At 36.6% G+C, this 16,366-nt stretch overlaps 2 long non-coding RNA genes across 2 annotated transcripts; one reads left to right on the top strand and one right to left on the bottom strand.

The window, feature by feature from the left end:
• The first annotated feature begins 1,498 nt into the window (after positions 1 to 1,498).
• LOC144978505 (uncharacterized) lies at positions 1,499 to 5,781 on the top strand. The gene is made up of 3 exons (XR_013646520.1): positions 1,499 to 1,810; positions 2,771 to 2,950; positions 3,281 to 5,781. It is a non-coding gene; the product is annotated as an uncharacterized LOC144978505 (long non-coding RNA).
• Positions 5,782 to 8,061: 2,280 nt separating this feature from the next.
• LOC144978504 (uncharacterized) lies at positions 8,062 to 16,260 on the bottom strand. The gene is made up of 3 exons (XR_013646519.1): positions 13,456 to 16,260; positions 12,867 to 12,943; positions 8,062 to 11,534 (listed from the first exon to the last, which is right to left on the bottom strand). It is a non-coding gene; the product is annotated as an uncharacterized LOC144978504 (long non-coding RNA).
• Positions 16,261 to 16,366: the final 106 nt, after the last annotated feature.

Raw genomic sequence — 16,366 nt, 5'->3', positions numbered from 1 at the left:
TCTTTGTCTTGGAAGGAGATTATTTGGTTTTGTCCTGGCACTGACCAGATGCCCGAGCTGGGAGGGAAACAGTCAACTGTACTGTATAGTGACGAGTTTTGGGATATTTTTTTTTCCTTGTAAATCATCTCTCTGCTATGCACTGTATTGTTTTGTTTACATTTTATATATTATTTTTAATATGTAAACATTTGAGTGTATCCCTCTTACTTGGGACCTGTGCTTGTGTCAGGATGAGACTTTTAGTTGATCTCAAAGTACTTTTATAGTTTGCTCTTGGAATCTACTTGTTCCGTATTGGAACTAATTCTCCTTTGTCTTATAGACCTGTAAATGAGCTCTATAAAAATTGACTGAAATTCTTCGTAGTCGAATAATCCAAAGAATGGAAATGAATAGTAAACAGCAAGCTCGCTTGAGCAAAACAACTAATTTGGGCAGGAATTAATTAGGCTACTTACCACTGTTCCTTATAATTAGGTACCCAATCAGTGAAGAAACGGTCAACCATTTGTTTACAACGCGAGGCAATCGAGATGTGCTTGTAGCAATCATATATAATATGATATAACTTTCGTTTTGAAGGTGTCAACATAATGCACTTCCGGCATTCGCATTTTATTTTTTCATAGCTACTTCTACTTTCCACCAGGTAGATGTGGTCAATTTTGGCTTAGATGAAACAGTGAAATTTATCGCTCAGCAGCTCAGTAAAATTTGGCTACCATTGGGATCACGACAGGTTTGGAAAGTGAAAAAATAATTTCACGAAGTCTGTGTGAAAATACACTGGGATGTGTTCAGACACAGCAATTCTACAAATTATCATTACCTCCCATGAGCACTGGATTTTGGCGTGCTCTGATTCAAGAACGGTTTTTTACTTTGCTTAAAGGATCCAGGAGTGTTACAAGTGCTGTGAAGGTCTACCCCCAAAAAATAAACCTAGAAAGTCTGACCGTTTCCCTCCCAGCTAGGGCATCCGGCCAGGGCCAGGACAAAACCAAGTAATCTCGTTCCAAGGCAAAGTCTGAAAGCATGTTGGAAAACAGATATAGAGGATAGAAGGCACAGTAACTAACTCCCTGCCCACAATGAGAAACTTGAGTGTTGTATCTCTATCCTCAATTGAAAGTTTACTGTATGCCTGTCCAGACAAGCCAGAACAATGAGTTGGTAAATAACACACCTGTACTAATTTTTGCCAATTTACAAATCAAAGACCAAGGGCTATTTTAGATCAAACACAGACGTTTATTAGTCAAACATTGCGTTAAGATGATCATTATAATACTCAATTGGAATCGTACATGCCATAAGTGTGATTAGGAGTCCTGCTAGCCCATTGGTAGAGCACTCGATTCACACGTAAAGGAAAAATGGGATCAATCCTGTCCGCCCAAGAGTGATCGGATAGCTGGGTCTGTTAGATCTGAAGGAAAGTAATGTTGCTGTAGACTAATGTCATATCCAAAGGATAGCAACCAATTGCTATTGTTCATTAACACAATAGACTGGGATAAACTCTTGATATCTTCATAGGTATGATTCAAGGCTACGCTTATTTGTACTACCACTGCAAATAACGCCAGAGCTTATTTGTACTCTTACTAAAAATAGAATTTGCGTAATTACTAAAAATATAACATTTTATACGGATAGAACTGCAATATACAATGAAGTATCTGGAAGTCAAAAAGTGAACACTTCATCTCATCACAATCACATTATTACTATTATTACAAGTTGATTTTGACAGACTTTGGTAATTCTTCACTCTTTTCAAGTCACAGAATACTCAGTTTACAAGGTAAGCATACGAAATGCACATTTTAATTCATTTCTTATTTTTATAACTAAACATGCTTTGGGGTTGTGTGTTTGTTGATTGTACATCAGCTGACGACACATTTGATTTGTCGCTACCGCGAATTACTTAACTTTATTACTTTATTTTGTGAAAAATAACAATAACAGGGCTTAAAAAAAATTAAAATACTAATTACCCCCCCCCCCCAAATAATTTAAATCAGCCTTCCATGTCAGGCGATTAAAACCAGGGGGTTCAATGTTCGATCCCCAGTCAAAAGGTTGCTAATTTTGTCAAGATCATGATCAAGAGGTTTCGAGTACTCACGACATTCCAGGCTCAGGGTCCTTTAAAAAATACTTTTCATTCAGTTATTGTTATTATCTTTATTATGGCCGACACAGCATGCATCGTCCATACTTTTTCAAAACTTTTTTTTGGGGGGGGGGGGGGGGGGGGTGGGTGCTGTTTTTTTTATTATCGGAAAATTGGGTTTTGTATGTTATGTTCATGGAGAGAGAGAGAGTAATATTTTATAATGATAAGATATCTGTAGTGGTAGTATTATTAGTAGTTTTGAAATGCCTATGATGATGACAATGTGAGATAATTATATTAGTGTGATTATTTTTATTATATTTTTAAAAATTACGTACGGCTATGTCGTGGTGGTATGACACTCGCTTTTGGACCGGAAGGTCCTGGGCTCGAGCCTCGCTCTGCGCATAGTTGAGCCCTTGGAAAAGGCACTTTGCTCACTTTCTCTCACCGGACTCAGTTGTAAAATGTGTACTTGGCCGTTAAATGCGTTGTCTCTGTCCGAAGAAATTGTAATATTGCCTAACAGACGTTATGTCCCGTTCAACATGCGAAGTGTTGCTGTTATAAACTTTAGCATTGGCATGTATGTGCCTATTTCGCTGTAGTGAATTTAATTTAATTTTTTGTTTTCATTGACAGCTAACATGAAAGAACACTGTTGACGTTACTGGTGTCCTGACAATCCATAAAGATGCTGGCTCAAGGGCTATTCTGGCAAGGTGTGTTGAGGCAAACCTTTGCCTGTGGCAAAACTCATCAATCAGCAAACCATCATCTGGGCCAGCAGACCAGAGTGTCTGCATGCACATTTTGACAATGGTTAGTAATGTTTTCAAATCTCCATTGCGCCTTTACATTTTTTATTGGTGATCAATAAAATAAATGCTCATTTTTCTAAATGAAAATGGCAAAGCATCATTTGAATTGAATTACTACTGAATGTATTAACTTAACGACAGACTATAGTTTGTTGCCAAGAGTTTTGTTCTATGGATGTAAAACCAATGAAATTTCAAGTGTGTTGGTGTGAATAATGATCATTTTAAAAAAATTGCTATGTCTTTGACAAATGCATTTTATGACAATAATGCCATTTCCAAAAATTGCTAATGAACTGTGTCTCTTTTTTATTTCAATTTTTCCATCCAGAGCAGGATCAACCCTCTTTGTGGAACTACAAAAAAAGTGGTGGCAAACAAAAAAAAAATTTTTATTCTCTATTGTCTTCTGGCACTTTTCTATTCACTTCATATCTTGTTGTTACCAACATAAGTGCCTGCTCCACTCACTTTTCTGAATTAAAATTCACCCCATACACCGGAGCATACTCAATGTCTCAATCGTTTCTATGTTATATGTTTGTGTTGAGAATATTGGCTATTAAGCTTAACTGCTGGTCAAAATTATTCGCGATGGTGGTGTACGAACGAATCGGCGGTCTCAAGAAGTAGGTGAGAGAGGGATCTAGTAATGACTTTGAGTTTGAAACGAATATTTTGTGTTCGTGGATAGCTCACACGGTAGAGCCACGCTCTCACCTGCCAGGCGGAGTTGTCGTACCAATAAGGTCGCAGGTTCAAACCCCACCACCGCCGCGAAAAATTTTTATTCTCTATTGTCTTCTGGCACTTTTCTATTCACTTCATATCTTGTTGTTACCAACATAAGTGCCTGCTCCACTCACTTTTCTGAATTAAAATTCACCCCATACACGGAGCATACTCAATGTCTCAATCGTTTCTATGTTATATGTTTGTGTTGAGAATATTGGCTATTAAGCTTAACTGCTGGTCAAAATTATTCGCGATGGTGGTGTACGAACGAATCGGCGGTCTCAAGAAGTAGGTGAGAGAGGGATCTAGTAATGACTTTGAGTTTGAAACGAATATTTTGTGTTCGTGGATAGCTCACACGGTAGAGCCACGCTCTCACCTGCCAGGCGGAGTTGTCGTACCAATAAGGTCGCAGGTTCAAACCCCACCACCGCCGCGAAAAATTTTTATTCTCTATTGTCTTCTGGCACTTTTCTATTCACTTCATATCTTGGTGGCAAACAAGTAGTGTTGACTTTTTCTGTATTGAGGCGAAAGAGATTTTTATTCCAAGGGTTTGGGAAAGCAAATTGCTTTTTATTCAGAGCTAGTGCACTATTTAACTGTTTTATTGTCTAAAATAGAATTGATTTTGCAGTTCAACTTGACTAGATATCTAATTTTATACGACTTGTCTCTCAAGTAGAATAAAAAAATGAAAAATGAGGATAGCGTGCCCTATCATATTTTGAAAAATCATTTAATATATCTAGAAATCATCTGTATTACCTATTGTATACAGTAAATAATTAGGTTTTGTGATTATAATGATGAATTCATAAGGTATGACATCATATTCGACCACAAAATTATTTTATCTCTGGGCGTAAAAAAATCAATTTTACAGCATTTTTTTTCATCTATGGGGTATGGGTTAGTGAACCGATTATAATTTTTTTTAGACTTAGATCAATCTACAAAATTTTCGTTTTCTTGTCCTATTACGGTCATATTTTGAAAGTTTGATGGATCATTTCTTTTAGTTGTCTGCAAAATCAGCCTTTTAACTTTATGTCAAATTATAGAAAAAGCTTGCGCTTTCTCAAATGTCTGTTTTATGTCATTTTTCTGATTTTCTAGCAATCCTACCTTAATCATTTTCCTTTAAATTATCTTCAAATTTATTCAGAATCTTTTCTATGATGTGTTTTACATCATGATGTAAGTGTTTGGGGGTAAATTAAAATTTAGCAATTTTATAAATTTTAAAATTCATTTGTTCCTGTTGATCCGCGCTAAATTTTCAGTTGAAGTCAAATAAAAATTCTAAAAAAATTATTCCAAGAGTTTTCATGATATAGCTATTTATGAAAGAAACATTGTGTTTAAATTTGAAAGAAATTTATATGCTAGTTTTTGGTGCATCTATGTTAGAATTTTAGGGTTTTACGTCTAATTTTAGCTTATGTTGCCCCTTAAAAAAGTTTTTTTTTTTTAATTCAGTTATTTTTGGTGTTTAACATCAAATTATACATTACATTATTAGTTCATGAGATATAATTAAAGAATTTTAGAACTATAAAGCATATTTGACCACTAAAGTAATTTTTTGGTGAATAACAGCAGATATTAAATTATTTCGTAATTTTTTTTTAGAGGTATGGGTTAGCGAATCGTTTAGAATTTTTTTCAGAATTTGATCAATTTATAAAATATTACTGTTTTCTTGTTCCATATTGTTTATATACTTGATGAATGTTGGCCTTTGTCTGCATAATTGGCTTTATTATCAAATTAAAGACAAATTTTTCATTTTCTCAAAATTTCATTGTGCGTCATTCTCTGATTTTCTAACATTCACATCTGGATTGTTTCCCATCAGATTGTCTTCAAATTTGGTCAGAATTTTTCTTATGATGTGTTTTGCATCATGATGGATGGGTTTTGGGCTAAACAAAAATTTAGCAGTTTTATGAATTTTTAAATCAATTTTTTTTCCTGTCATGTCACACCAAATTTTCACTAAGAAATCGAAAAAAAATTCTGAAAAATTTATTTTCAAGACTATTGCTAAACCTATCCATCTTGTTGTAAGAAACATTTTGTGTAAATTTGAAAGAGATCTGTTCGTTGTTTTTTTCTGCATCACTGTAAGAATTTTTGGGGTCTAATTTGAGCTTATATTGTCCCCCTGGTGGTAGGGATTTGGTGGCTAATAGTATTAGCGCTGGTGTTAGGGACTCAGTAATAGCCATGTGGTAGGAACTCGGCGAGTAAAAGTGCTGGTGATAGGGATTCAACGAGTAAAAGCGCTGGTGGTAGGGACTCAGTGAGTAATAGCGCTGATCGTAGGGACTCAGTGAGTAAAAGCGCTGGTCGTAGGGACTCGATGAGTAAAAGCTCTATGACTCGCTGAGTAATAGCGCTGGTGGTAGGGACTCGGTGAGTAATAACGCTGGTCGTAGGTGCTCAGTGAGTAAAAGCTCTAGGACTCTGTAATAGCGCTGGTGGTAGGGACTCGGTGAGTAAAAGCGCTGGTGGTAGGGGCTCAGTGAGTAAAAGCTCTATGACTCAGTGAGTAGAAGCGCTGGTGGTAGGGATTCAGTGAGTAAAAGCTCTATGACTCGGTAATAGCACTGGTGGTAGGGACTCGGTGAGTAAAAGCTCTATGACTTAGTGAGTAAAAGCGCTGGTGGTAGGGACTCGAAGAGTAAAAGCGCTGGTGGTAGGGACTCAGTGAGTAATAGCGCTGATCGTAGGGACTCAGTGAGTAAAAGCGCTGGTCGTAGGGACTCTATGAGTAAAAGCTCTATGACTCGCTGAGTAATAGCGCTGGTGGTAGGGACTCGGTGAGTAATAACGCTGGTCGCAGGTGCTCAGTGAGTAAAAGCTCTAGGACTCTGTAATAGCGCTGGTGGTAGGGACTCGGTGAGTAAAAGCGCTGGTGGTAGGGGCTCAGTGAGTAAAAGCTCTATGACTCAGTGAGTAGAAGCGCTGGTGGTAGGGATTCAGTGAGTAAAAGCTCTATGACTCGGTAATAGCACTGGTGGTAGGGACTCGGTGAGTAAAAGCTCTATGACTTAGTGAGTAAAAGCGCTGGTGGTAGGGACTCGAAGAGTAAAAGCGCTGGTGGTAGGGACTCGGTGAGTTATAGCGCTGGTGGTAGGGACTCAGTGAGTAAAAGCTCTATGACTCAGTGAGTAGAAGCGCTGGTGGTAGGGACTCAGTGAGTAAAAGCTCTATAACTCAGTAATAGCACTGGTGGTAGGGACAGTGTCAGTGAGTAAAAGCGCTGGTGGTAGGGACTCGAAGAGTAAAAGCACTGGTGGTAGGGACTCATTGAGTAAAAGCTCTATGACTCAGTGAGTAAAAGCGCTGGTGGTAGGGACTCGAAGAGTAAAAGCGCTGGTGGTAGGGACTCGGTGAGTTATAGCGCTGGTGGTAGGGACTCGGTGAGTAAAAGCTCTATGACTCGAGTAAAAGCGCTGGTGGTAGGGACTCGGTGAGTAAAAGCGTTGGTGGTAGGGACTCTGTGAGTTATAGCGCTGGTGGTAGGGACTCGGTGAGTAATTGCACTGGTGGTAGGGACTCGGTGAGTAAAAGCTCTATGACTCAATGAGTAAAAGCGCTGGTGGTAGGGACTGTTTGTTTGTTTGTTTGTTTTTGAGGGTTTTACGGCGCTTGCAACACATTAAGGTCATATCAGCGCCAGTAAAAAGGAAGAAATGGGATAGTAAAAAGTTATAGAATTCAATTAAAGCACTCAAGAAAAGGTAAGACAAAGGGGAATTTGTTCAAATGGGAAACAGATGTAGATTCCAAGAGCACACCGTCAAAGTACTTAGTTTGAGATCACCTAAAAGTCTCATCCAGACACAAGCACAGGTCCCGACTAAGAGGAATACACTCAAATGTTAACAAATCAAATATAATATGTAAATAAAACATAATACAGTACATAACAGAGAGATGATTTACAATGAAAAAAATATCATCTCCCAAAACTAACTATACATTCGACTGCTTCCCTCTCAGCCGGGGGATCCGGCCAGGACCAGGACAAAACCAAGTAATCTCATTCCAAGACAAAGACAGAAAGCATGTTGGAAAACAGATATAAGGGGATAGAAGACACAGTATGAACCCCCCTGCCCACTAAGGGAGGTCAGGAACCCCGCCCAGGTGGAGGGACTGGGTGAGTAATAGCGCTGGTGGTAGGGACTCAGTAAAAGCACTGGTGGTAGGGACTCAGTGAGTAAAAGCGCTGGTAGGGATTCAGTGGTGTCACTGATTTTATGACATTAGAATATAAAGAAATTTACAACTACAATCGGACTAATGATTTTACAAAAGGTCCCCACAAAAGTATATCTTTAAATTATTAAACAAGTCTGTTGATTAAATTAAATTATAATTTTATTTTAAAAGATCAAGAAAATGTCAAAATGCATGAACACTACTTCACTCTATACCGATCACGACCCAACAAGTATTGAGAACAACCATGCTTCTCAAATTTGTTTTACATACAGGACTTTGCACTATCCTTTTGAATCTGGATAGAGACTTGACCGACTCAATTGTTAACGGGCACCTTTTTACTATCACACTCTTTTATTGAGATGTGATATTACGACTTATAATGTCCCTTTTTATTTCGTCACTGACCGACCACCTTTGAAATTTTGATATTCTACAACACAGTGTTTGGTCTCCTGTGTTATATTTGTTTTATTCTGTACCGACCTGTATAACACAGTTTCGGCCTGAAATTTCCTGTGTAGAGTCACATTTGAAAAATTTCGCAGTCTAACTGTCTCTGTCGTGTCAAGGGCATCTTTATGGTCGCATGTCTCTGTTATCTGGAGTCCCTGTCAGGTCAGTCTGTGTGTCCATAACGTCTGTGGTCCCTGTCTGGTCAGTTTGTGTGTCCATAACGTCTGTGGTCTCTGTCTGGGCAGAGTGTGTATTTATAATGTCTGTGGTCTCTGGTCAGTACGTGCATTTACAATGTCTGGTGTCTCTGAAAAGTCAGAAAGAGGGTTAGAATGGGGATTTGTCTGTATTAAGTCAGTCATGTCAACAATGTCAAAGTCTTTATCTTCAGAGACAAGAGTCAAAAACTGTTCCAACTGGGAGATTCTTTGCAGAAACTGATGTTCTACCATAACTTGAAACAAGCTATTGATCCTGTTTGTCACTGAAGATACAATTCGATACAGTCCTTCCTGTGTATTTGTCACACGTCATACTGGTACAATGTCAGTTTCAGGTTGGTCATGGATTTCCAGTCTTTCGCCCGCCATGACCCTCATCATCTATGCACATAATATTCACAAGTGGATACAAATATCGATTTACTTTGTATGTTGCATCCATAACAAACACATCACAAAAAACACTCATATCACGCCTCATTCTTCCCGTTACTTAAAACAAATACTCAAAATAGGTACCACAGGCGAGCGCCGTGAATCGGTGGAAAGTTGTTATCGATGGCGTTGATCGTGAAAAACTCTCCACTTTACCTCACAATATCTCAACTTCTAATGCTCGAAACAAAATACAATTTGTTTTATTTTAAAGATCAACTTCTGATCTTTGTAATGCATCTTAAAACATACTTTTGCGATTAAAAAGAGTTTCATAATCAATCGCGAACGAGACCCGGTTTTAGATAATTTTGCCTAGCGGATCGCGAGAAAATTTCGAGGTCGCGATTTTCTCTTTTCATTCACGTTGTGAAAATCAAGGTTGTGCCGCGGAGAATTGGCGTATGATGCTAAGAATAGTATCATTAGAAAGGGCAAAACTTCCTCTTTCTTTTGACACTTCCTGCCCCGATATCAGATTCAAAATGGCGGAGCGAGTGGCGAGGAAAGCACATTGTCGTGCTATTTTTAACATTTTTTAATACTTTTAGCGATGTCCGCTCACGTCTGTTTAAATAAGCAGAGAGCTTAATGTTCCAGCTTTATTTTGATATCAAATACAACCAAATCGGATGAATTTTCACGGCACAATGAAAAAAATAAACCCGCTGGTGAAAAGAACCTAGTCCAGGGTTGCCAGTTTGGCATTTTAAATGCCAGATTCCAAAAATCTGGCATTTTTGAAAACCGTTTGGCATTAGAAAAATCATTTGGCATTTGGCATTTTCTTTTCTTGTATATTATACTTCAAATGACACCTTTTCTCAACCGTGGTGTAGTGGTTTAGCACTCCACTTAGTCAGTAGGTAAAAAATACCCCAACAGGAAATTTAGTATAATTCAAAAAAAAGAAAAGAAAAGAAAACATGCAAGCCACCAGGATATGATAGTAAATTGTCTATCAAAAGTGACTAGTTTTCTTAGTGGGGGTGGGAGTCAACAGACTTTGGCATTTTTTTTGGAGTGTTTTGGCATTTTTTTGAGTCTTCCCCTGGCATTTTGTTGAAAAATAATCTGGCAACCCTGACCTAGTCGGGGGGGGGGGGGGGGGGGGTTCGTTTATTAGTTTATCATCAAACAAGTTGATTGGGCTTTATTTGTTTTTATTGCATCATACTATACCTGACCTGGGGCTTGCTTTATTTTTTAAAAACAGATTGAGAGCTGCAGAGGTGGTTTATTTTCTCTTTCTTTCCCTCCTCTCAATTACATTCATTGTTTTGTGGTTTAATCAGTTTCTGGATGCAAGGTATTTACCGGACAGATTCTATGTTAAATTGATTGTATATGGCTTTGTCTGAAAGAGCTTGAGAAGTTAATTCATTTGGTATAAGTTATGTTTGTATGTCTTTTGTTGACAATTTTCTATGAATTTTTAAAGGTATCTAATATTTTTAGTTATGCCTAATATTGAATTTCTATCCAAAATCCTTTAAAAAATTTGGATGCCATTGATAATATGTTGAGATGCTTTTGCTTCTATTGGATAGAGATAAGAATGACGAGTAATTTGATGTAAAGTATGTCATCCTATCTTTATTAGTTATTTTTTTGTTAATATTTTGATTTTGTGTATTTTCAGTATATTGACACCATTTTTTCCATGCCGTAATTTTGAGCTTGGCAGTGACCTTCGGCTCAATATAGAGCAATTACTATTTTCTCCACATTAACAAAAAAAATTAGGCTAAGAATTTATATACTTTTTTGCAAAGATATTGAGTTTGAGTAGTATACATGTTCATTTTTTTTATCTATGAGGCTCCAAATATGGGTCCCTGGGCCTATATTTCCCATTTTTTTATATTTTGATGCTGTTTCTGTCATATTTGAGGATGGTTTCATTTAAGTATCATTGTTTTTTCATCTTAATATCTGCTTTTATTTTGTTTTATGATTGCATGTTTATGCAAAAAATGTTTATTTTAAATGTTATATAACCAACTTTTTTGTTTATGGCGTCATAAAGTCGGCAAAAAATGCGTAACAGGAATATGTGGGAAAAAATTGTAAGTTCAATAAAATTCATTTTATCATATTTCATTTATTTGTTGACGGATTTTCATAATTCTTTTTGTGTTGTTCATTAATTTCAAAGCACTTTACAGTGGTTTAACTCTTTTTATGATAGCTCAATTTTGAAATTTTCGCTTGTGGTACCTACTCAAAACCACCATCCTCATTCACACTGAACTTTGTTACACCTCCTTCCTCCTCTATCTCTCTCAGTAATTCCTGTACCGTTTCACCGTCCGTCCTATCAATATCAGTCTTGAACAATCTCCGCTGCAAATCTTCGACATCTTTAGGCAATACATTTTATCCTTGGCTTGATTGAATGTATTGCCTAAGTTGGGTTGTGGACACCTTTGTTTTAGCCATAGCCTTCACTGTCTCATTCACGAGGGGCAGGCGATTCTCCGGATAAAGTGAGGATGGCTAAATGTAAAAAGAAAAAAGATTAAAAGTACAAAATTGTATGCAATAGCATTCAATTCAGACCTGCCAGCTAACAAAACAAAAAAAAAAAGCATTTTATTTTTTATTGACAATTTAAAGACAAAAATCTGCATATAAACCCATAATGCACGAGTTGTGTTTGTCACTCTAAAATACTTGAATGAACTAAAATGCAACAGGCGCTCATCAAATTCAAGGGTTAAATGAATGACTGCAGAATTCCCAAAAAACGTCGCTTCATTGTCTTTGTAACATTTTCATGGCATACAAAAACGCAATAGAGTGGTCACCATTTATAATTAGTCCTCAGAAATCAAGCACTTATAACTGCATCGTACCCATAGTCAAAGTCAAATTTTATTTTGAAAAGTCTATGGACAACCATCAAATCTTAAAATTCCTTATCTGGAACAAAAAAAAAACCAAAGACAAAAAAAAAAAGACCCAAAAAAATACCACCACCTAGATCTGCTTATATTGTCTTACAGGACTTAATAGCGCTTACAACACTATAAAAAGGATGATGATATGGTGACTGATTCAATAAATAGGGAACAGTAGATTTCACGAGCACCTCAAAGATGTACCAATTTTGACATTACCTCGAGTCTCACTGAGACACAAGCAAAGGATCCTGCTAAAACATTTACATAATGCAATAATATTCAAAACCTATAACTATAACAGTACATAACAGAGAGATGATTTACAGTATAAAAAATCATCTCAAGAAGAAAGGTACTGTATTTGACTGTCTGCCTCCCAACTAAAGACCCCCGCAAGGACCAGGAAAAAAATGAGCAATCTTAATCCATAACAAAGACAGGGAGCAACATGGAAAGGGAAAACAAATATAAGGGATAGAAAAATGTGAACTCTCTGCCCAGAACCCTTTCAAGAAATTTTTTTTTTAATAAAAAAAAATACAAATTCTGGAACAGTCAATTTTGTCACAAGCTGGTCATCATCTCTCCATCTCAGTGCGCCATCTTGAATGTATCGTAATAAAATATGAGTTGGAATGGCTGTTGTCCTTTAAACATTTGGTCCTGGTGTCAACAGTGCATTTACCTAACTAATCTATTACTATATATTACACTCAATAGTGGGAGGGGGGAGGGACAATTAAGTACTGAAAATATAAAGTAACAAGAAAAGAAAAAATAATACATATTTATAAAAAAAATTGAGTCTAATTGCGACTAAAATAGAATTTGCGATTAATTGCTGTCAAGGGTAAAATTTTCGGCAGCGAAAAACTGCAAGGACAAAATGTCGATGGAAAATAAGTATAAAATGAATGAGTCTTACCAATTTATCACATGGGTGATTTTCATGGTGGTGATTAGCCCCTGTAACCCTCAGAAGCCAGTATTAATTTCAGAGTCCTGCATGGTAAGAAAAACTTTTTATTACAAAGTAATAAAATTATCCACAACATAGTATGATAAAATATTAATAGCGTTGTCACTTGCATGACTCAATTGTGAAGGATTTCAACATGCAGATTATAGAGCAATTGAAAATAAATCTTAATAAGACATTCAATAATAATACTAATCCAGATGAACAAATCAAGTGTTTCACTTTTTAAAACTGTTCTGGTAATAGTTGAACTATTGTCTTGCTGCATTACATCGTGCAGCCCGCCCACTGAAGACTGTAAATGAGCTGCAGATAGGCACACATTGCCTCTTCCTCTGGATGTTTTAAAATTCAGAATCAGTTTGATTGCTTTATTAAAATTGTCTTGGCAATCAAGATAGAAAAGCTGATGGTGATAATTTACTTCCGAGTTATTCTGAAATATTATAACCTTGTGCATATAATATTTTCATTTTTTTAAAATATGTAAAAGTAAAAAAACACCTCCTGCCCCCGTCCAAAAACAACCTCCTACCTCTGGTTAGGGGCGAACTCTTTTGCTTGAAGTCAATTGCTTTTTGCCTGCTTGCATTCATAGACACAAAAGTCATAAATTAGCCAACTTTCCTCAGGGTGATATGATGGAAGCTGAAAAACACGGAATAATATAAAAGATCATAACATAAATACCTAAATATTAAGTTTAAAAATTGCAATATTTTCTCCAACTGAGACAAAGGTGTTACAGTTCAGTACGTTAGAAGAATAAGAAAGTAAGTCGAGAGTTTTCTCGAAGAACTTAAATTTGTGACGTGGTACTCAAATCAGGGACTAGGTCAAAAGCTGAATGGAATGGCACAAATGGAAAGCCAAAGGCACGTTGTTTTCAATATTTAAAGTCAATAAAAATTCAAATTCTGTGCATTCTAATATTAGGCAAACAACTACAGACCACACTAAATTGAATTGTATTAAGTAAAAGGATCTTGTCACATTCAATCAAGCTGTCATTTGAGAAAAATTACTTCATTATAAATTGAAGTTCAGATCGCATGTTTGAAGCCGTATTAGGAAAATTCATGTATCTGTGTATAAGCCAAGTTTCATCAAAATCACAGTGGCAACGAGTGTCTAATATTTGCCACCAGATACACTCGTAAAATTTGAGTGTAGGCCTATTTAGCAAAATCATATATTAGGAATGGTTTATACTACATCATAAAGTAGCGCATGCCCGTCATCATCCTGCATCTTTTTTATATATATATAAGTATTAAAAAAAGAATTGAGCTTTCATAAGCCGCAATATCCACCAAACATGCTCAAAGCACTTTACAAAGGATCCATGACTAGCAGCAACACGTAACAAGTAGAACGTTAGGCGATGTTTTTCTTCTGACAGACAACGCTCTTAGCGGATAGGAAATCATACACATGAGTACAGTGAGAGAATGTGAGGCCTTGACGAGGCTCGACCCCATGACCTTCCAATCCGGAAGTGAGTGCCATACAGCCGCATATATCTTGGCGGTTCTTGAGAATTTGCCAAACACCTACAAACTAATTAGTAAAAAGAGGGGAGATGGGCAGAAATAGACAGACAGATACACACTCAGAGAGAGAGAGAGAGAGAGAGAGAGAGAGAGAGAGAGAGAGAGAGAGAGAGAGAGAGAGAGAGAGAGAATAATATCAGTTGCCTGTGGTGTCAGTCCGTTTAGGAGTGAGGTGGCGGAAGAAGTAGTCTAGCACTAGTACTTGGGTAGTAGTAGTAAGTAGTAAATAGGGGAGGTCTTCTGCACGTTCCTTGAGCTAAGGAAAGTATTCCTTCAACTAACCTTAAAATAAAAAAATAAAACCTTGTACATTTCCAACACTTGGACCTGCACTATGACCTATAACTAAAACTAACAGACAAAAAAAAACCCTGCTAAGACTCCTCTCCAGTACCTTTCAATATTTCAAATTGAATTATAATGGCTGCGGAAAACTAAAACAATGGTCATATAAGGAAATTTACAAATCAATCAAGTTGTTCTACAGGTTTTAAAATGAAAATATGAAGTAACAAGATATCACTCTAATATAGTGACACCTAACTAACACTAGACATCACACCAGCAGCAATGCTGAGCGGAGTAATTTTACTTTTTTCACTTGCAACCAAGTTGCCACATTGGATTTTCTTTCTTTACTTTTTTTTTTAGTGTTCTGCTAATGTGCAATCTACATTTAAAATAAAAAGTGGCATCTTTCATTTCTTCTAATTCTTAACAGACACGATTATGTCCACTTCACATCTCAACAACAGGGACAATTTTTTTCACTTCTTGAGGCAGTTTTTTCTTACTTCTTTTAAATTTCATTTTTTTTAAAGCTTCTTTATTGATTTGTTTATAAGTTCTATTGTTCTTCTTATTTTTCATTGTCAATATCATTTTCATCAGCATACTTTTACGGTACTTTTACCATGTTATTCTTACGCTCTTACAGTTACAGTACAGCAGAGCGATACCTAACGCAGACCTTTAAAGTGCTACTAAATTTGAAAAATTAAAATAAAACGTTTGACAAAAGATACACAGTTCAAAAGCTAAAACAATTATAAAGTGAAACTACCTCGAGGCTCGAGGAACATCGGGGGTAAGGTCTCCCGCCCATACTGGGCACTGTGGGACTGGAAGTCTAGAGAGCTGCGCCGGTGGAAACCGTAATTTAGTTTCTTAAACGGCTCCGATCATTCAGAAGAGGAGTAGTACCTATCTAGTTGTAGTTATTAGTAGAAGAAGAAGAAGAAGAAGAAGGAGCATGTTCAGGTTCAAGTTCAACCCTCTTAGTAGGCACTTGCAAGAATTTTTCAAAATAGTGGCTATGGGTATTAATTTAGCGTAGAAAAATAAAGGGGAGTGAAACATTAACTAGAGTGAAAAATTATGGCTCTGTCTCAACTGGTCAAAAAGTTATGACCGTTTATGTGGTGGAAAATCTCTATTTATAGAGGAAAAAATGTGACCAAAGCACAGCATCCCAATGGATAATCACGTATAATTCAGAAACAGCTTCAGATACAACTTTGAAATTTTTACATGTGGTAAATCAACATCTCTGTAATACATTGCAAACAGAAAATGAATTATTTATTGAGAAAGAAAAGTATAGTTTAGAGCTGAGACAGCTGAAATCAAGGAAAAATAGATCACGACATGCAAATGAATGACCTATTGGAATTTTGGAAAAGTCAATAATAAAATATTTATTCACATGAAGATAAGACCAAATACACCACTGAATCGGCGTCGTTTAGTTGTTCACTTTGAACTTTTCAAATGAAAATAGACCTCATAAAAGCAAAGATATGAACTGACAAATGTTTGAGGTGGTGTACTCTTCTAAGTTGATAGAGTTAGAGTGAGAATGACGAGAAATGAGTTGCCACTTAATTAAGGAAA

This window comes from Berghia stephanieae, chromosome 8, assembly GCF_034508935.2.
Source record: "Berghia stephanieae isolate SIO BIC M18660-M18661 chromosome 8, UCSD_Bste_1.3, whole genome shotgun sequence".
Lineage (NCBI taxonomy): Eukaryota > Metazoa > Mollusca > Gastropoda > Nudibranchia > Aeolidiidae > Berghia > Berghia stephanieae.
Note: the sequence above shows the minus strand (reverse complement) of the source record. Positions and strands in the feature narration are given on the sequence as shown.